This window comes from Castor canadensis, chromosome 15, assembly GCF_047511655.1.
Source record: "Castor canadensis chromosome 15, mCasCan1.hap1v2, whole genome shotgun sequence".
Classification (NCBI taxonomy): Eukaryota; Metazoa; Chordata; class Mammalia; order Rodentia; family Castoridae; genus Castor; species Castor canadensis.
Genome location: NC_133400.1, coordinates 75,782,509 through 75,800,690, shown reverse-complemented (window position 1 = coordinate 75,800,690; position 18,182 = coordinate 75,782,509). Strand labels below are relative to the sequence as shown.

General features: G+C 41.4%; 1 pseudogene; it reads right to left on the bottom strand.

Moving 5' to 3' along the window:
• Positions 1-11,445: 11,445 nt before the first annotated feature.
• LOC141417774 (U6atac minor spliceosomal RNA) lies at positions 11,446-11,529 on the bottom strand (annotated as a pseudogene).
• Between the last annotated feature and the right edge of the window lie 6,653 nt (positions 11,530-18,182).

The following is an 18,182-nucleotide window of genomic DNA, read 5'->3' as shown; positions in this document are numbered from 1 at the left end:
ACCCTGTTTAAAGTTTAGTTTTTGGTTAAGAAGAAGCTGAGAGGCTTAGAAAAACACAGTATCTAAGTCTGAATAGCTTCATAAGTACCATAAAAAGCTACTGATTTCTTAAGGAAAACTCTCACTATAAACCTACTCCAAAGAAGCTGGTTTCTGACTGGTAACCATCAATTTACAAGCATCCTTCCATGACTACTGTGAAGCCAACTAGCAAATGCACTAAGAGAAGTGCCCACTCGGTGTCCCTCAGGCAGGGAAAAAGTCACCAAGTTTGACCCTAGTGATGAAAGGAAGCTCCATATCTGTCTCTTTCCAAGGAGGAAATCTCCAACTTTATCTAGAAAAAACTAAACCAGCATTTATAAAGGCTTGCATCCTGAAACAAAACATCCAGGTAAAAGAGAATACTAAATCCAAATGGAGCAAACTCTTAAACATAAATAGAAGCAGGATTTAGCCCATGCTTCTGAGAAATGTCAGAAAGCTATCAATTATCAGTTATCAATTTAGGCATGTGTTGAACTATGGTATCTTTTCTTCTATTCTGAATAGCGTGCTGAATAGATAACACAAGCTTAATACTAAAAGTCATCTACAAGTGACCTACAAGGAAATAGTGATTTGTCCTCACATTCACACATACGCCCTAATCTTGAAATAAGCTCTACATTGAGGGTTAGTCTACTGCTAACAGAGCTATCTTGAACAGGAAGAAGAAAACCACATCTCCAAATGCTAAAAACAAAAACCTATGGATGGCACATTGTTTGTGCCCTCTATAAAATCATGAATTTTGTCACAAGTCAGGACAATAAATAGTTCCCTATTTCAAAGTCAAGTTATGTGAAGTTAATTTTTAAAGCAAAAATAAGACTTAGGTGACAGGAACTATGGAAGTAGGGACTCATGACAATCACCAGAGACAAGGCTTTTTCCATTTTTCTGCCTCATTCTCCTCAGCAAGTTGGTTTGTCTGCATCATCCCACATTGACACTCTTACATATTAAATAATAATTCCTCATTGCTCTCCTTCCCCCAGCTACTGGTAACCACTGATGTACCTTCTGTCTCTATGAATTTGAATGTTCTGCCTGCCTCATATGAGTGAATCATACAATACTTGTCCTTTGCATGTGGCTTCTTCACTTAGTATGTCCTCAAGATTCATCTATGTTATAACATATCAGAATATTTTCCTTTTTATCTGAATAAACATTTCTCAAAAGAAGACATACAAAAGGCCAAAATGTGTATGAAAAATGCTCAAAATTATTAATCATCAGACAAATGCACTTTAAAACAATAATGAGACATCATTTCACACCTGGTTAGAATTAATACGATCAAATGGCAAAGGGCTGGGGATGTAGCTCAGTGATAGAGTGCTTGACTATCTTGTGCAAGGACCTAGGTTCAATTCTCTGTACCAAAAAAAAAAAAAATTCCCATCAAAAAGGCAAAAGATAACAAGTGTTGGAGAGGGTGTGGAAAAAAAGAACCCTTGTACACTGTTCTTGGAAATCTAAAATGGTGCAGCCTTTATATAAAAAAAAAGTTATGGAGGTTCCTCAAACAATTAAAAATAGAACTATACAGCAATTCCACTCCTGGGTATATAGTCAAAAGGAAATGAAATTAAGATATTAAAGAGATATCTGCACTCTCACTTTCACTGCAGTATTATTCAAAATAGCCAAGTATGGAATCTCCCTAAATGTCCACCAATGATGAATGGGCAAAGAAAATGTGATCTATATGCATAAGGAAAATTTAAAAGCCTTTAAAAAAAAGGAAATCCTGTCACTTGCAACAACATGGATGAAGCTGGAGGACATTAGGCTACATGAAATAAACCAGGCACAGAAAGACAAATATGGCATGATCTCATGTATAGGTGGAATCTTTTAGAACTGAACTCAGAAATGGAGGGTAGAGTGGGATTAGGAGAGGCAGGGTGAAGGTGGGGAGATTTTGGTCAAAGGGTACAAAGTTTTAGATATACAGGGTGAGGTCCTGTTGTACAACCTGGTGACTCAGTTGATAACAATGTATCACATTTTTGAAAATTGTTACAAGAATGTATTTTAAGTGTTTTCACCAATAAAAGATTTAAGCAATACATGTGCTGCTTAGCTCAATTTAACTATTCCAGAATGAATACATCTCAAAACACGTACACACAATAAATAGCTGTAATTTTTATTGGCCAACTAAAATAAATGAATACTTACAAAAATTCTTTTAAAAATGCATTCCTTCTTAAGATGAAATAATATCTCATTTTATGAATATAGCATTATGCTTATCCGCTCATCCACTGATGACACTTGGGTTTCTTCACCTTTTAGTCATTGTGAACAATGCTGGTGTGAGCATAGATATGCAAATATCAGAGTCCTTGCCTTCTATTGTTTTGGTATATATCCAGCAGTAGAATTGTTAGGTGGTATAATGGCTCTATATTTAATTTTTTGAGGAACCACCACACTTTTTCTCAGCAGCTGCACCATTTCGCATTTTCTCAACAATGGCTAAATTTTCCAGTTTAACCACATCCTCGGTAAAACCTGTTGTTTCCTTAACAATCGTCACTCTGATGGATATCTTGTGGTAGTTCTGATTTACATACCTGTAATGGTTAGTGACATTGACACTGTTTCAGGTACTTATTGGCCACTTGTAGATCTTCGTTAGAGAACTAGTGAGATCTTTGCCTACTTTTGAATTGGGTTGTTTGTTGAATTTTAGGAGTTCTATATGTATTTTGGATATCACTGCCTACCAGATACATGATTTACAAATATTTCCTCCCACCCAGTGGGTTAACTTTTTATTCTGTCAATAGTATCCTTTGATGCTCAAAAGCTTTCAATTTTGATGAATTTGCCTATTTTCTAATTTTGTTGCCTGGGTTTTCAGTGTCATTTCTAAAACTATCCTGGTCAAATTTAATGTCATGAAGCATTTTCTGTTTTCTTATAAGAGTTTTATAGTATGAAGACCAGTGGAAAAGAATAGAGGACCCAGATATAAAGCCACACAACTATAACCAACTTGTCTTTGACAAAGGAGCTAAAAATATACGATGGAGAAATAGCAGCCTCTTCAACAAAAACTGCTGGGAAAACTGGTTAGCAGTCTGCAAAAAACTGAAACTAGATCCATGTATATCACCCTATACCAAGATTAACTCAAAATGGATCAAGGATCTTAATATCAGACCCCAAACTCTAAAGGTGATACAGGAAAGAGTAGTAAATACTCTGGAGTTAGTCGGCATAGGTAAGAACTTTCTCAATGAAACCCCAGCAGCACAGCAACTAAGAGATAGCATAGATAAATGGGACCTCATAAAACTAAAAAGCTTCTGTTCATCAAAAGAAATGGTCTCTAAACTGAAGAGAACACCCACAGAGTGGGAGAAAATATTTGCCAGCTACACATCAGACAAAGAACTGATAACCAGAATATATAGGGAACTTAAAAAACTAAATTCTCCCAAAACTAATGAACCAATAAAGAAATGGGCAAGTGAACTAAACAGAACTTTCTCAAAAGAAGAAATTCTAATGGCCAAAAAAACATGAAAAAATGCTCACCATCTCTAGCAATAAAGGAAATGCAAATTAAAACCACACTAAGATTCCACCTCACCCCTGTTAGAATAGCCATCATCAGCAACACCACCAACAACAGGTGTTGGGGAGGATGGGGGGGGGGGAAGGAACCCTCATACACTGTTGGTGGGAATGTAAACTAGTACAAGCACTCTGGAGAAAAATTTGGAGGCTACTTAAAAAGCTAGACATCGATCTACCATTTGATCCAGCAATACCACTCTTGGGGATATACCCAAAAGACTGTGACACAGGTGACTCCAGAGGCACCTGCACACCCATGTTTATTGCGGCACTATTCACAACAGCCAAGTTATGGAAACAGCCAAGATGCCCCACCACTGACGAATGGATTAAGAAAATGTGGTATCTATACACAATGGAATGTTATGCAGCCATGAAGAAGAACGAAATGTTATCATTCGCTGGTAAATGGATGGAATTGGAGAACATCATTCTGAGTGAGGTTAGCCTGGCCCAAAAGACCAAAAATCGTATGTTCTCCCTCATATGTGGACATTAGATCAAGGGCAAACACAACAAGGGGATTGGACTTTGAGCACATGATAAAAGCAAGAGCACACAAGGGAGGGGTGAGGATAGGTAAGACACCTAAAAAACTAGCTAGCTTTTGTTGCCCTTAACGCAGAGAAACTAAAGCAGATACCTTAAAGCAACTGAGGCCAATAGGAAAAGGGGACCAGGAACTAGAGAAAAGGTTAGATCAAAAAGAATTAACCTAGAAGGTAACACCCACGCACAGGAAATCAATGTGAGTCAATGCCCTGTATAGGTATCCTTATCTCAACCAGCAAAAACCCTTGTTCCTTCCTATTATTGCTTATACTCTCTCTTCAACAAAATTAGAGATAAGGGCAAAATAGTTTCTGCCGGGTATTGAGGGGATGGGGGGAGAGAGAGGGGGCGGAGTGGGTGGTAACGGAGGGGGTGGGGGCAGGGGAGAGAAATGACCCAAGCCTTGTATGCACATATGAATAATAAAACAATAAAAACAAGAGTTTTATAGTTTCAGATCTTACATCTAGGTTTTAATCCATTTTGAATTAATTTTTTACATGGTATAAGTGAAAATCTTATTTTAACATTAAATTTCATTTAGTATCATAATTGTTCAGAGTAATTTATCTTTTAAAAGTTCTTTCAGAGGACTGGAGGAGGTGTGCTCAAGTGGTAGAATAACTGCCTCGCAAGTGCGAAGTCCTGAGTTCAAACCTCGGTGGTGTCCAAAAAAGCCTTTAGAATATTTTCTTAGTTTATCTAAAACTTTGTATCTTAACATACTTCGCATAAACAATCTTGATACTGAATTACTTACAACACAATTCTTACCCAAAAGATGCATCCACAGACTCCTCTAGGATCTGTCCAATAGAAATTTTTGCAAGGATGGGAATTTCTTTATTCAACCCAATCAGTAGCAACTAGTATGAAAGAGGAATTGGAATTTTTATTTTACTTAATTTCAATTCAAATTTAAATTTAAATAACCTTATATGGCTAATAGCTACCATACTGGAAAACCCAGCATCTAGATTCTCTAAGTTTTTTTCCAGAAAGTAAAATACTTAGGCTGTATTTCACTAACTCTTCACACAAAAGCCTTTAGGAATCTCAGATTGATACCATATCCCTAGCTTAAGGCTGAATATATTAAGGTGAGATATAAGAAATGATACATGAAAAATGTCCTTGAATTTCCTGTAGAATTCCTGTTGAAAAAATCACATTTCATAATGGTCTCTCTTCCATCTATAAATTCCCTTTATGACAGAGTCCTTTCATATTCAGTATCTTTAAAACATTTTTAAAATCTTTTGACAATATGATAGGCTTCTTTTTACTAAATAATAAGTCCTTGCATTTTTTTTTTTTAATCTCCCCCTTCTTTCCTTGGTTGAAAAGAAACTCAGGGCTAAGAAGAGTACTTTTTGATGAGCTATAATGGGTTCTCTTAAACTTAGTTTTCTATATAACCATTTTTCTTGTTCCTTCCACATTTTACACTCCTTCAAACTTTATTATTTTTTGAGGAGGTCGGGGTGTGCCCTGCTCAGAGTTCCTCCGTATTGGATAGAACGGTAGCTTTCAGGCTGTGCCTTGCCCTGAGTGACTCCATTTTGGAAAACAGCAGTTTGCTCTAATTTGAGTGTGAATGCTGGGGCAGAATGACACTGCATCTTGTTTGTGCAAGTAAATAATCACAATTTGTCCAGCACAAACTATGAGGCAGACTGATAAATAACTTATTTATGCAAATAAAATATTACCACCTATGAACTTATCAAATTAAATCAGGAGCATGTGGGCAAATCGAAACCATATCAGAAGGAAAATAGGCCCATAAACTTATCTAATACCCCAGAACAAAGAATGGTGCAGCTCCCTCTTCTGGATCACACAAAACAAGAGACATCTAAGTACCCGCCATCATCAGACCATCCGGTGCATGCATGACTCATGGATAAACAGGTGACAGACTCCCAACTCTGGACCCCTCTCCTTGATATGGTCCAGACACACTGGAGTTTTAAACCCAGTAAGCCTAAAATGCCTTGACACTTTGAACCAGCTCTGTGCTTTGACACCCCTGGGCTACACAAGGCTCCTTATCTAATGTCTTATCTAGTCACCTGCAGTGATTCTGTGTATCTGTTATCAGTTCTTGCCTTCAGTAAGGTCCCTTTGAACTCTGCAGCTGCTTTAACCCTTTCTTAGCCATACATATATATAATTGTGCAAACTGTATTACGTGATCTGAGAATTAATATTAACTAAAACCACAAAAAAGAATCTGTGATTGCCAATGGCCCTGGCTATCAAGTGAAATCGGTAGTATTTGGTGAGCTAAAGCCAGCAAAACTGATGTGGCTTATGAATTTATTGTTATTCAATAAATCCTGACATTGTGGAAAGACACAAGTGTGTCTATTTTTCTGACATAGCTTGCTCACAACACTTTTCTTGTGCAGTTTTACCTTGATTGTACTGATTTGGTTAGTACTCCTTTTGGAGTAGTAGCTAGCCAAATTCACATTGACGTGACAGTTATACCTTCAACACAACTCTGATAAAAATTTTAAAATATAACTTGCTCATTTTCTGTAACATTTTAATAGTCTTCTGAGCCTCCATTCATCTTGATAGCTCTGGCTAGGTAGGGGGAAGGCTATTTAATCTGGTCAGTTAATAGGTTTCTCAGCCTCACAAAGGTGAAATAGTTCATTTCAGGTCAGTCTCTTTCAGGTGACTGTGTAATATTTTTTCCACCCACATAATGGGTTAAATAGTGCTCCACCCCACAAATTCCACCTAGAAACTGTGAATATGATTTGACTTGGAAATAGGATCTTTGCAGATGTCTGTTCTCCAAGAGACCTTGCCATAGACTGAATGTTTGTACACACATGCACATTCATATGCTAAATCCTAATATCAGTGTGATGATATTTAGATGTGGGGCCTAGAATCATGAGGGTGGGGAGGGTTTCTTCTTTTCTGCAGTACAGGGTGTTGAACTCAGGGCCTTATGCTTGCTAAGCAGGTGCTCTACCACTTGAACCACCCCACCAGTCCTGATTATTACACTTATTAAAAAGGCCCCAGTGAGCTTCCTTTGCCCCTAATGCCATATAAGGACACAGAGAAAAGATAGCCATTTATGAACCAGGGAGAAATCGTCCAGCACCTTGATCTTGGACTTCTCAGCTTTCAGAATTGTGAAACAGATTTCTGTTGCTTTTAGTCATGTAGTTTGTGGTATTTTTCTATAGCAGCCCCAAAGAACTGAGACAGACCTCAAAAAAGGAAAACAAAGTGTAAGCCTCTCAGCATTCAACTTCCTTTTCTCACTCATTAAAACTAGCCCCACATCCCAGCATGCTGGCCCAAGGAGGGAAGTTAGGACTCCTGGCTTCCTCTCCCTCTGCCTCTCTTCCTTCCATATCCTGGGCACTAACAGGTGTCAACTTCTTCTAACGCCTGTGTACTTCACAGCCTTGGCTTAGAGAAAAGGCTCCAGCTTCTGATGAACTAAAGGGAGCTTAAGAAACTTGGAAAACACGTCCTGTATTTCAAAGTCTGGTTTTCCATGTCTTGCTGTGGGCTCAAATATCCTATTTTGGATATCAAACACAACATCGATCATTCTTGTTTGCATTTCTGTGTGATACTTCTAATCCTCCCCCAAGGCAATTAAATGCCTCTGGCAGAATCAATAAAAAGTCACATAAGTGCTAAAGGCTGACAAGAAGAGCAGAAATACACTAATAGATTACATAGGTAGGTAGATAGATAGAGAGATAGAGAGATAGATAGATAGATAGATGATAGATAAAGATATTTTATATTTGCCTCCTTACAGGAAGGTAGGAAAAAAACACAAATCTCACTCCTTAATTTTAGGAGACTAATCTTGTGATTCTTATTGAAAGATTTTAAAGAAGTAAATTGTCCAAAAGTAACAAGTTCAGGGGTTGATGCAGTGGTTCAAGTGGTAGAGCACCTGCCTAGCAAGCATGAGGCCCTGAGTTCAAACCCCATTACCACCGAAAAAAAGTAACAAGTCTATAGATTACACTTTAAAAATATACCACCCCACTGGGAAGAAACAATGTGAATATACAGAGCAAGAGAGCCGGGCTAAACACAGTCATCCTTCAGTATCCTTGGGGATTGGTTCCAGGCCCGGCCATGAATGTGTGGATGCTTAACTCTTGTAAAATGCCACAGTACTTGTGCATAACTTATGAACATCCTCCTGTACACTTTAAATCATCTCTAGATTACTTTCAATACCTAATGCAATTCAAGTACTACCTGAAGCATTATTACGCTGTACTGTTCAGGGAATAATGACAAGAAAAACAGCCTGTACATATTCAGCACAGACATATTGACACAATTTCTTTTTGAGACAAGGTCTTACTATGTAGTCCAGGCTAGCCTGGAAATTACTATCCTCCTGCCTTCACTGCCCAAGTACTGGGATTATCAACATGAACCACTGCACCAGGCTCTTCCCCCATGTATTTTCAATACACAGTTGAATTTTCAGATGGCGAACAAGTAGCATGTCCTGTCTACAAAAGCAAGACAGAGACCAGAGACTGGTGGCTGTGGGGTGTTCAAAAGCAAGGGGCATGCATCCTGACCAATCATTTTCAAGCCATGGCACCCAGGGAAAAGCACACAGGCTTAGTGTGCTAGCACGGGAGGAGAAATTGAGAAAGTAGATCCCCTACAAAGTACTTAGTGGAAAAAATTATTTCTTAGCCTTATATAATTATAATAAAAAAGAAAAGTATCAATTATTAGGGAATGTATTACATATGAATTTCCAAAGAAAAGAACTTTGAATTAGAAAAATCAAGCTTATTCCCAGGAACATAATCTTGTTATACAAAATTATGCCAAATATGGCAAAAATGGCAACTTTTTAAGGATAAGCTCCTCAAATTCCTTTTCTTTTTTTTTTTTTTTTTTTTTTGTCTTGAGAGAATGGGTGACACAGGGTCTCACTATGTAGCCCAGGCTGGCCTTAAACTCGCTATTATCCTTCTGCCTCAGCTCCTGAGTACTGGGATTGCAAGTGTGTGCCACCATACCTGGTTTTTGATTTCTTCAAATTCTTGAAAGTCATCGTCAATTAGAAAACTTCTTTTTCTCTTTGGCAGTATCTGGGTTTGAACTCAGAGCTTCACTCTTGCTAGGCAGACGCTCTACTGCTTGAATCACACCTCCAGCCTGAGAAAATTTTTCCTTTTTATTTTCTCTCTCTCTCTTTGTCTTTTTCATTATATTATCATTGTTCTTGGCTGAGAAAACTTTTGGAGGGGGGGAGAGAAATGCCCATGATAGAACTCAGGACCTACACCTTTAGCCACTCCACAAGCCCTTTTTTGTGATGGGTTTTTTCAAGATAGGGCTTCATGAACTGTTTGCCTGGACTGGCTTCAAATGGCAGTCCGCCTGATCTCTGTCTCCTGAGTAGCTAGGATTACAAGTGTGAGCCACCAGTTCCTGTCCAGAAAACTTTTAAGTGAGAAACTTTTATATGAATTTTAAGTGAAGAAATTTGAGCAAATGTATGGTAAAGAACTTAAAGCCATTTTATATGCATCCAAAATGTACAACTGTTGAATTATTTAAAGACTTTGTTAGTTACTTCATATTCTTTATTGAAAAATGTAACATTTAAATGCCTTATGATAATATGGTTGAGTTTCTAAGTTAATTGCATGTATAAAACTTCAAAATAATAATGGAATCCTTAGTCCACAGGACATGCAATTAACCAGTAGCTAGTGTGGACATCTGCACTATAAAGACCATGCAGGCACAAATGGACAAAAGTAACATATGAAATATGAAATATGCAAAGTGGGAGATTTAGGATCACACAAGAGCTGGACTCCATACACCCTCTTCCTAACTGCCCAGCCCTGCGACTTGTGCCTTACCTCCTGGGGACTTGCAACCTGAAATGGACACACCAGGGCTTCTGGGCCTACACAGGCAATGACGTGCTCGGTGAGCTAAGGGTCAAGGTCCAGAGTTGTTTACCTAGGTGCCCATCAGAGGGTCTGCCAGACTCTGCTCCCCATAGCCACCTCTGAGAGCTCCAAACAAAGCCACTTAAGCTTGAAGGTGACTCCCTAGGGAGCTCCAGTCACACCAGACTCTGCCAGGCCACCCCAGAAGTCACAGAAAGCAGCAGCCAAAAGCACATGTGTAACACGTGAATGACACAAATGGGAAGTAGAGCGAGAATATCATGTCCAAAGGCCAGTCATGAGAATCAGCTGACTGTGTCAGGGATGGAAAGACAACCAAGGTTGCTGGATGGCAAAACTAGATTTGAGGGGAGATGAAAATGGATGTGCTAGGACACCCAGAATTGGGGGATTCAAATGAAAGGGCTGACATGCAAGTAGATAATAAGGACCCACTAAAAAGTCTTTGGCAAAGTACAAGCTGTGCTGGTCAGTACAGTAGCCACAATGATATGTAATCACTTAAATTTAAATTTGAACTCATGAAAATTAAATAAAAATTTTAAGTTGGTTCCTTGGCCTCACTAGTCACCTTCAAATGTTCAAGAGCCAGCCTGTGGCCAGTGGCTGCTATATTGGATGTATCATGGCAGTGACTTCCAGTGGGCACTGCTGCCTCAAAGAACGTTCCCTCTGAACTGTGGCTGTTGATTGGCTTCGGGTCTTTGGCTCTAGGAAGCAACCCAACCCCTAAGAGTGAGTCACCTCAGGCCTTCTGAGACAAATTCTGAGGAGAAATTCATCTGTACATTTTCTTCTGGTTTCTCTTCCATGCCATAGTCCAGGGGTTTGTTTGCTGAAGCCACTTCTACTGTTGAATATTGAATTTCCAGGGATTTTGTAAACCAGTTGCTAAACATAACCATTTTTGTTTTGTTCTGTTTTGTGCCAGTACTAGGGTTTGAACTCAGGGCCTCAAGTTTGCTAGGCAGGTGCTCTACCACTTGAGCCATACCCCCAATCCTTTTTGGCTTTGGAAATTTTTTGGATAAGGCTCTCTTGACTGTGACCAGTTTCAGACAGCCATCTTCCTGCCCACACATCCTGTGTAGCTAGGACTACCATACCTGGCTTCTTGGTTCAGGTGTGGGTCTTGCTTTTTGCCTTGGCTGGCCTTGAACAATCCTTCCAATTTCTGCCTCCCAATAGCTACTTATAATAGCCGGGATTATAAGTGTGTACCCATACATCTGTGTGTACCAGCAACATAACCATTCTTACAAATTAAATTATTTTTAAAAATTAAATAAATTATAAAAACAAAGGTAGCAAACATTCATATAGTTTCCTGGTTCCTTCCTTGTCAAAGGGAGTGCTAACTTCTCCTTTCATACACCACCTTGTTCACTCCTGCCCTTATTCCCAGTGCTCCACCCTCGCCCCACTCTCCAGCTAGCATTCTCTACACCCACAGAACCAGCCATGCGAGGACACATGTTCCTTGCTTAGCCTGCATCCACTCCAACCTCCAGCTGATCACAGAACTCCAACCTTCCCCATGGCAAAGCCTTGTGTTTGGGAGCTATCAGCCCTCACCCTCAGCTCCAGGGGAGGCCCTGATTGACCCGAACCAGTCATCAAAATTCTACCCACTCATCACTGTGATGGCTCCAGAGCTGGGTAGTAATCAAAGCCTAAACCAACCAGCCTTTGGCCTTTCCTTGGCCAGAATGAATACACATATACACTCAATGGGTAGATCCAAGGGAGCGGGCAGATGCATGACTTTGGTGTGATACTGAAGGGAAGGACAGGCTCTCACTCTTTCTAAGCATGGCCAAGGAAACATGTCAACTTGAAGGCAGTTGGCATTCGCCTTACAACCAGGAGAGAAGCCAGCCTTGAACTAAATCTCATGCCCCTGGAGGCAGAGCGGGAAGAGAGGAAGAAAGCCAACCCTTGCTGGTAATTGACCTACAAGATCCAAGCAGCCTCGCCCTGCCTTACTCCTGGGTTTTCGTCGGAAGTAAATCAATATGACTCCTGATTGCTTGAACTGGTTTGCATTGGGGTTGTGTTAGAACAGAAGCGGTGCTTAATGATTCAGGTCCACAGAAAGCCCTAGAACTGAACAATACATCCAAGAATCCAGTCCAGACTTCTGCAGCCTCTGGCCCTTTGAGGACAGCTCCAGACAGGAGTGGGCCATCCAATCCGATCTGCTTCAGAACTACTTCCGAAAGGCCCAGAAGGCTCTGGAGAGAGCCCAGGGTCCATGCTGTGCCAGCCTTGCCGACAGGGCCTGCTGATTCCAGACAGTCTCGTGGGCTCCTTTATTCTCTCATTACGTGTTTCATTTGCTTGTTTGCAATCACAAGCATTTACTTTTCATTTGGATAATTTTCCTCTTTTTTTCTTTTGCCTGCCTTTAAAATAGACCTGCACTGTGATGCCGCTTACAAACTACATTCGATTTTCGTGTTCATTTGTTCGGAGTATTTGGTATATTGCAGCCAAGAAGCCTCAGGCTCTGGATCATTATGTTCCTCTGTTTTCTCTTTTCAAGGATTCAGTTAAAACCCATGATGCAAGCAGACAGGCCGGGCTCTCAGGCATTCTTCTGAAGGTTGAGCCTCCCGCTTCTGCATCGGGTTCAGCTCCTGCTCTGTAGCCCCTTCAGTATGCCCTTCCTACAGTCCTAATCACACACGAAACAGCAAATCCATCAGCTCAGAAGACTTTTCTTTAGACATTCTTCCAAACTTGACAGCAACAAACAACAAAATCTGGCAGCAAAACTTGCAGAACACAGGAAGACACAGGCTCTCTTCTCTCTGCTTAAAAACCTCAGGGAGGCGTGCAGAGCGCTGGTGTAGACAGGAAGAATTTCCACTTCAGTCGGTAAGAAGGGGTAGTTGGTGGTGATGAGTCCTTTGATCTGCTGATCCCCTCATCGGATTTCTTCCTTTAATTCTACTTGTGGGAGAGTCATTCACTTGAATCAGTAATACTTCCTGCAGGTCCTGGCTTACACCTATTAGACTAAACACACCCTGGGGAAATGGTGGGGAACTCCAGTCTGTACACATCTGAGACCTCGAGGCAGTGGGAGTCCACAGAGCTCCAAGCTTCTCTGATTAATGTCACTGGCATAAAGTTTCCAGAAGATTCTCTAAAAACAAAACCATATTATTTCAAATCTGACCTTCAATAAAGGATGCCAAGCCTGACAGTGGAATTGTCTTCATCATTATGACCCCACCGCTTGCCCAAAGCAGCCAGCATGGCCAGCTCGGTGTCACACACTTCCAGCTGTTGCAGTCGCCCTCAGTCAGTGTGGAAATGGAACACACACTGGCTCAGTCCCAACTGTCGCCTGGGATAATGAGCAAAGGTCTTAGGATTTTTGAAAGCCAAAAGGCTGTCTCTTTTGTAAGGCTGCTCCCAACTGAAAGCATACAAAAAAGGGAAAAACGAAATAAAACAGACTTTGTCTTATTAACCTGGCACACACGCCTGGTGATCGGTGGCTTAGCTGGCAAATTGTGAGGACCTCGATGAGAGATTCAAAACGCAACAAGTGGCTGTCGCTATGGAAACAGCTTCAATGAACCCCAAGAATGAAGAACCTCAGCCTGGGGAAAATGCTGAAGTAGGGTAGATGTGGCTCTGAAAATGATTGAGTAAGTGTCTTTGCTTCTTGAAGTTGACAAAGAAGTTTGCCCCCAGGTCACAGGATTTAGAAAAAGATGCTGTTCTCTGTCCCCTCAGCTGGGGGACCTCAGGCTGCATGAATGTCTGCTGGCTCCAGGGCGCAGTTGGCTGTGGACCTGTTGTCCATGGGGCCTCGGAAGACTGTCAGGCCTGCCACGGGCCACGGCGCCAGGGTTGGAAACCCTGGGTGAAGCAAAAGGAAGCAATATTCATCTGCTATAGGAAATGAAACCTGGCTTTTGGCTAATTCAGAGCTGTGAGCAGCTAAGTATAGGGCTGGAGCTTTCTTTCAGGAAGTGATCAGACTTAAGGTCATAGTTTAAGAAGAAATTCCCCTCCCCCCAAAGCTTCATTTTCCAGATAAGACCAGGCTCTGTCTGAGCACATAAATTGAGTATAGGGTCCTATCCTGAGGCTAGGGCTTGGGACCAAGGACTGGACTTAATGGCATCTGTCGTCCCTTCCAGCCCTGTGATTCTGTGATAACTGGCTGGCGGTTGTAGTGATTTTTCAGGACACCAATGATTACAGGGCACTCTTTAAATGCACCATGTAGACATTCTAAATAGCATGGTTGTAGATGATTACGCAGTCAGGAGATTATAACCAACACGGGAGCAGGGTCCTCATTCAACATCAGGGGCAAAAGGCTCTCTACAAATCCGGACACAGCCCTTCTGTGTGTTGTTTAAGGACATACAAGTGTATTACCTACTCTGGGTTTCTGCTGGGTGCACAAATGGAGTTCCATACTTGGTGCTCTTAAAGAAACAGTAATAGTAATAAGAATAAGAACAATAATAGCAACAGAAATTAAACCCCTACTGTGTTCTTGGCATTATTCTAAGCACAGGTTGAAGCACCTTCATCCAAAAATCCAAATGTTCCTAACTGAAACTTGCTGCAAGCTGACAACACCCCAAGCATGTTCAATGTTCAATTTGTTTGTGTTCCATGTACACAAACTCTGTTTCATGCACAAAATTATTTAAAATATTGTATAACACTACCTTCAGGCTATGCCTGTAAGGTCTATATGAAACATAAGTGAGTTTTGTGTTTAGACTTGTGTCCCAGTTCCAAGATATCTCATTATATATATGCAAATATTCCCAAATCCCAGAAATCCAAAATCTGAAACATTTCTGGTTCCAAATATATCAAAACAGTGATGCTCAACCTGCAAGTATTTATGTCTATGTGGTCACTCATTTAACCTCATAGTTACTCTCTGAGGCATTCCTGTTTTCCATAATCTACACTGAGGACTGGGAGAGTGGCTCAAGTGGTAGAGCACCTGCCTAGCAAGTGTGAGGCCCTGAGTTCAAACCCCAGTAGAGCCAAAAAAAAAAAAAAAAAATAGAATCTACAGTGAAAGACACTGTCCCACTCATGCCCTAGGAAGTGTACACTCTGGTTGGATTTGAGACACACCCACTTTACCCTGTGGTCAGCTGAGGTAACCCTGTAGTGATGTGGCCTGACTGGGGGGGAAGAGGGTGGAAAAGCACAGTGCTAGTGAACAAAGCATCTCTCATCTGCCCCACAATGATGATAGGACAATGATGGGCCACCCTCCATGGCCTTCCAGGCAGCATGTGAGTACCCTGCAAGGGACAGAAGATAAGGTATTACCTGGACCTTGGTCATAGTAATGGATAGGATGGACCACTACACCCCCACAGGAGTGAAGGGCTGAGGGAGAAGTTGACACCCTTCTGCAGGTATCACCCTCAGCTCTCCTTCTGACTCTCAAAGCCTTAGCTACATGAGTTCTTACAAGATATGAGGGGAAGTCATAGAAAAACAATATAAGTTTACAGGTCAAAAAAAATCTGAGTGAATATACTGCAAAGTGATCCAGGCACCTGGTTAGGCTCAGTAAGAACAAAACATGTCTTCTGTTGTTCTGGAAAGCATTGGTCCCTGTCTTCATCCACTTCAGTTACAATAAGCCAATACCTTAGACTGGGTAATTTATTAAATAGAGAAATTTATTGCTTACTGGTCTGGAGCATGGGAAGTTCCGACCACTGTCCACGTATGGCCAGCCTCTCCTGTGACTGCTGCTTCCATGCTAGTCAAAGATGGGTCCAGCACAAGTCTAGTCACTCCAAGCAAGTCTAGAGGTCTGTCCTCCTTGGTTCCTGCTCAAGTCATACCCCTGGGAATGTGAGGCTCTCCCCTCAGGTGAGTCCCAGGGTCCAAACTGGAGAAGATATGGTGAAAAGTCTCATTTTGACAGTGTATCCAAACTGTCCCCTGATGTGGCCCTTTGGGAATGCCTGTGTCTATTCTCAAACATTCCTCAGGGAATGCCCAGTGACTAACACCTATCACACTCAACAAGGAAGAAAATCCTGGGTTTGATTTTCAGATGATATAATTTGAGGTGCCTTTCAAATACCTGAGAGTGGGCATCTCTCTCAGGGCAAGGAGATGAGAACACGCCAGTCCTCTGCACGTGGGGACAGGGAAGTTCTAGGATGGATACCCCTTCTATGGACAGAAAGGATCAGAAGTAGAGATGTCTGGACAGTTCTCACCCTCTCCCACTCCATGGCCAGGCCCTGGACTGAACTTTTGGGATCACTATTGCAGTACCTTCAATTTGTTGTTGCTTCCCTTCCTCCTCTCTCCCTCACAGTCACCTGAAGGAGGGAGTCTCCCTGCATATCTAATACTTACTGGACTCTGACTGGAATTTTTCATTTGTAACCGTCAAACAGGAACCATTTCTGTGGATGACTTACAGAGAAATAGAAGCAGTAGTTGGTGCTCCTCGGCTCCACCCCCAACCTCCCTCATTGTGGCAGGAAGGGGGAATGGGCATGAGTGCCTCGTATCCTGGTGACAGGGAGCTACAGAGCCCAGAAGACGGGGCAGATCCAGTGTAAGCAACTTCTCCAGCTCAAAGGCCACCCCAAGTGATACTGTGAAACAGATATTTGTTCTTCATCATCTCCATTTCCTGACATACACCACCTAAAACCTTTAGAATCTGTGGAGCAATGAGTATCTTTTGTATATGAGATAGGCCCCTATGCAGTCTCTGAATGGTGGTTGGTCACAAGAAAGGCAAGGTGGATTTAAATGGTTAGGACTTTCTGTCCCAGCCTCTAAAGCAAGAAGAGAACTGAAGGTTAAGTTGACCACTGTGATGGTTTCAACATGAAGAGTTATCCCAAAAGGTTCATATGTTGGAGGCCTTGGTCCCCATCTGGTGGCACTATTTGGGGAAATTCTGGAAACTTTAGAAGATGGAACCTAACTGGGGAAGTGAGTCAGTTCGTGTGGGTCCTTGAGGATACCTTTCCCTGGTCCTTTTCTGAGTCTCTCTCTCTCAGCTTCCTGTCTGCCATGATGTAAGTGGCTCTTCTATGTCCTCCCCACAATGATGGACTGAACCCTCTTCAACCATGGGTCAAAATCAATCTTCCCTCCTTTAAGTATATACCTCCTCTCAGGTATTTTGGTCCCAGCAATGAGAAAAATAACTAATCCAATCATTAATGGCCAATGACTTGATCGAATCATCCCTATGTAACGAAAACCTCTGCCTATGTAACGAAACCCTTCTATCTTCTATCTGGCTGCCCAATTATATCCTTTGTAATAGTCTTTATAATGAATGGGTAAACAGAAATAAAGTTCTCCTGAATTCCGTGAATCACTCTAGCAAGTTAATCATACCCAGATGGGGGTTGTGACTGATCAGAAGCACAGGTCGTAACTTGGGACTTGCAACAGCTGAAGTGGGGGCCGTTTTGTGGGACTGAGCCCTGAACCTTGTGGATCTGACACTATCTCCAGGTGGGTGGTATCAGAACTGACTCAGAGGACACCCAGATACAGCATCTGCTGGAGAATTTGCAGAATTGATTGATTGATGTGTAAGAAAGCACCCCCACACCTCTGTTCACACAGTGGTCAAGTACAGAGTAGAAGGTAAAAAATACTTTGGGTTGGTTTGTTTCCATGTCTTAGACTACCCTGGATGTGACAAAGCAGGAACTTCCGGCTGCTCACAGGAAGTAGAGCAAAAGGCTTTGGAGAGTGGGGAATTGGCTGTCCATTCAAAAGAAAATGTAGCTCAAACTTCAGAGTCAGGCACACCTGGATTTGACTTCCACCTAAATCTGCCAAGGTCTGGCTTGATCCCTTGGACAAACTGAGGCAAATTTCCAAGCCTCAGTTATTTCATCTTAAGATCAATAAAGTAGGTTCCTAAACCCATCAGGAGGCTTTCAGCTGCAAGTAATAGGGAATTCCCAATTCAATGGTTTAAAGAATAGGTGGATTTTTTTTTGTTTTTTTAATCTCACATGAGAAGAAGTT